We start from the raw sequence: 4,468 nt of genomic DNA on the forward strand, positions 1-4,468 counted from the left end.
TTCTGTCTTCTACCGACTCCTCTCTGGTCTAGCCCCCCCCCCCCCCAGCCCTGTGTGTGTGCTCTGTCCCCCAAATATTCCTGCAGGTCGCACAAGATCTGCCAGGAACCCTCTTATGGTGAAATTGCCAAAATCAAGACTCTCTGCTCACCTTCACTCTTTCATTCCTCTTTTCTCCCGCCTCTGGAATTCCCTTACTCTCTTGAATCCCACGCCTCCCTCCAGGTCTTTAAAACAGCTGTTCACCACCATCTATTTATCTTCCCCCATCCAAAACCTTGATCTTTTCCAACCCTGTTAATTTACCCCAGATCCACTTTTTTGAAATACCGACTTCTTTCCTGGAAGTCCTAGCAATGTCCATGTGTTTTTTTTTTTTTTACATCTCCCCTCCCCCTTCCCATGCCCCCTTCCTCCAAGCCCTCTCCGTCCCACAGATCTCCCGATGTCCCTGTTCTCTAATGTTGTACTTGTGTGCTTCCCTATCTCTCCCCATCTTGTCTCCCGCTCCCTTCAGCATATGTTTTATGTGTCAGTTTCTATTTATGTGATAATGTTAGCTTTTACACGAGCCTCGATCTTGTATACAAAAAAAAAAAAAAAGGAAACTGTTCCCATCGTAAATTTCTATAACCCCCACCAACCATTGGTCTATACTCTATAACGTGCTCCAAGGGGGTTTATGTATGTATGAAGGGATAATTATTTGATGTGGTGACTTCAACGGCCACGTTATTCTTTGGAGCTCCAAACTTAACTATAAAATGGTGAATGCATCGAAAATGTCATTGATGATTTTGACTTGGTGCTTTGAAATGATGTTAATGGGTCCTTTATCAATCCATCCACTGTTCGGTCTTCCCCACTCGACCTCACCTTTGTTTCTTCATCTGCAGCATTGAGGTGTGAATGGAGGATTCACAACGACAGTTTGGGTCGTGACCACTTCCCTGTGATTACTAATCCCAAATTTGAAAGGGACCTAGACAATTTAGATAGATTCCCCTCTTGGAACCTGGGCCAGCTTTTCTAGCTGATGCTCTGAGGAAGTAATGGAAGAGCTTCCTAATGAAAACATTGACAATTTTATTGGTAATATAGTCAAAACAATATACAGTATACTATTGCCCAGGACACAGTCCTCATTTGTAAAAGCTCAGTTGGTCGAAAAATCAACGTTCCCTGGTGGAATGACAAGTGCAAATAGGTTATCCGGGCAAGGAGAGCTACTCTCAAAATAGTAAGCAAATTTATTTTGATCCAAGACGCCATTGTATACAAAAATTAAAGAGCCCAAGCCCAGTGAGTAATCAACCGAGTTCAGACTGAAAAGAGTGAAATATATGAAGGAAGCAAAAATAGAGGGGGAAACCATCTGAAGCTTGTCTGCCATAATGAAACTCTGTCTGAACAAAGACAATTTTTCTCGCATGGCTGGCCGAGTGTGCTTTATAAGAAAGAAGGGAAAAATCACAAGGGCAATTTACACACTGGGAATTTTATCCATATGCCCTAATTAGCATAGCTCCACCCCCCGCATGGAGACGCATAACGCTTACCCGGACATCCGGCCCTGACTTAGATACATGAAGGTGGCTACACTGCATACGGCTCATGCTAATCTATACAATCCGATCTGAACTAAGGTATTTCATTGCCTACCCCCATACACGTAACAAAGCCCCTCCCGCCTCCACCGCCCCCCCCCTCTTACCCCCGGAATCGTAGCTCCTGCAAGGTTCAATGCAGGTGCTACCTATTCCAGCCTTAATTAACACTTACTGACCCACACTTAATTAGCCTATCACATAAATTAGGAGGGGCTGTGGGAAGCGAGCCATAGCTAACTTACCTGTTCTTACCATTCCACAGCCCTTAACAACAATTCAAATATCTACACCATTGAATCCTCCGTCAACTCTTGGGGTGGGTATAAAAATGGTGAACACACAAAAACTCTATCTTAACCACAAACCTTATTAAAATTCAAGAAATCAAAAAGGTAAAACAAACCCTGGGTCCCTCTAAAGACCATGTCCCCCAGTGGATGCCACAATACCAAACGTTACCTGCGGAGCCATCCCAATTTACCCAAATTTCCGTGGGCCCTGTCAGTAGTGTAATAATGTTGATCCTGGGACACCTCCAAATTCCCATTGACTTACATGTTAATTTTCCTCTCTCCTCATTAACCCAAAGCACCTCTATTTCTCTCACCTTGTTTTTTACGAACTCTCACCTTTTGACATGCTATCCTTATTCATTAGACCACTTAAACACCTGTGATCCTTCTGACCTTATGGACCTTTTAACTTTTTACTCTTAATATCATCTGGTGAATATAACCCACTCAAACATCGACCCGACAAATATTTGTTTATGTGTGGGAAATAATTTAATTCTCCTACAACTCTCTTCACCGTCTAATATATTGACAAAGTATATGTTTGAGTTTGGTTCTTTTTCAAGATATTTTAACTGAGTTAAAATAAAATGATAAACCTCCCTCAATGTTCTTGTTTGGGTGCCTCCAGTGCCACATACCATTTTTAAATTAAAGTATATATTTTCCTGACAACCATTAAAGTTTTCCGTCCACTCAAAAATATTTCCATCTTTTTTACCCAACTCACCAGTATTTAAATTAATTCTCTTATTTGTTTTGTGAACTTTTTTACCAGTTGCCTTTTCAATTATACCTATTTGATATTTTTCACATTCGTTATGTTTACCATTTATATACCAAGGTTGATTACACCTCCACTCTTTAGTCTGGTTGATACTTGGTTCTATCATTTATATATTAATAAAAAAGGCGGCGGTAGCCCTTAAAATCCCTAACCCCATTATCTTATCACTAATATATGGATGGTTGTTGTTTAATGGCTTATCAGTTTTGTTTTTTGTAATTCTTGTGAGTAAAATGAACCCAAGATTTCTTCCCCATTCATCTATCTATAATTCCAGTAATCTCTGTGTGTGTGTGTGTCTGTGTGTGCGTATGCGACCGCTGTTTCTCGACAACTACCGGTCCGATATACTTGAAACTTGCCAGGTATATTGCTGGGGACCCGAGGATGTGCCTTTTCAAGGTTTTAAATTAATCGGACAAGTAGTTACCGAGCTATGGCGATTTCTTTACCAAACTCCGCAAGCCGTTCGCTTTGGACCAAACCATTTCATGTAAATAGAGGGGAGGGATTGTCACCGTACTCGCAAGCCGTTCGCTTTGGACCAAACCATTTCATGTAAATAGAGGGGGGGGGGGATTGTCACCGTACTCGCAAGCCGTTCGCTTTGGACCAAACCATTTCATGTAAATAGAGGGGGGGGATTGTCACCGTACTCGCAAGCCGTCCGCTTTGGCTTTGCGAATGGACCAAACCATTTCATGTAAATAGAGGGGGGGGATATAATTTTAGATATATATATAGTACGGGCATGCCCTAGTATCATTTAATTTGTAAGTCCAAGGAACTGTATCCATTACATCAATGATTTTAAATAATTCACGAGTCCATTTTTGTGTATAACCTTTTTCAAAATGGCTTTTCCATTTGTATATTCTTACCATATCACCAACTTTGAACTTGGGTTTTTTCAAATTAATCTCCATTTCATATTTTAATTTTGTAAATGTTTCTGATGGTTTTGATTTTGTTGATGAATGAACTGTATTATTGTAATTATCAACAATATCCTGAATTAAATACACCCATTTTTGAGAACCGAGTTGTGTGAATTTTTTATATAATTTTTCTTTTAAAGTACGATTAAAACGCTCAATAACAACTGCCTTTCCTTCATTAAAGGTACTGTATAATTTAATACCCTCCCCCTTAAGAAATTTCATGAATATTTTGTTGTAGAACTCTGTTCCCTCATCAGTCCATAACTTCTTTGGTTTTCTTTTACTTTTATTAAATATCTGTTGGAAGGCTAACATCAGAGTATAACCTCTCTTGTTTTTCAAAGGAACAACCCAAGCAAATCTACTCCTCAAATCAATTACGGTTAAAGCATACCTGTATCCCTTATCATTATTCAATTCAATTAAATCAGCGGACCAGATGTGGTCTGTGTCTTTTGAATAAACTTTCCTTCTTTTAAACTTTGTGATTATAGGTTTGTGTAATTCATTAACCAAAAGCTCCTCAGTCTTGATGACATCATTAGAGCTTAATAGTTTTTTGAGGAATAACCAAGACCAAGTTTCAATTTGACACTTATCATTTTTTTTACAATAAACCGATCAACTTTCTCTCTCAATGTAGGATTTCGTATCAAGGACAAATTATACAACATTTCTCTGTCTTCTTCATGTTTTTCATCCAATGTAGTGGTATTCCCATAAGCAATATCATGCTTCATACACACTTCATCAACCCTATTTATCGGTTTGGACCAAGGTTTAGGATTGTCAGCCTCATCTAATCTTTTATCCAAGTTTGTTCCAGGACCACAGAAA

Source organism: Myxine glutinosa, chromosome 5 (assembly GCF_964187855.1).
Source record: "Myxine glutinosa chromosome 5, kmMyxGlut1.1, whole genome shotgun sequence".
NCBI lineage: Eukaryota > Metazoa > Chordata > Myxini > Myxiniformes > Myxinidae > Myxine > Myxine glutinosa.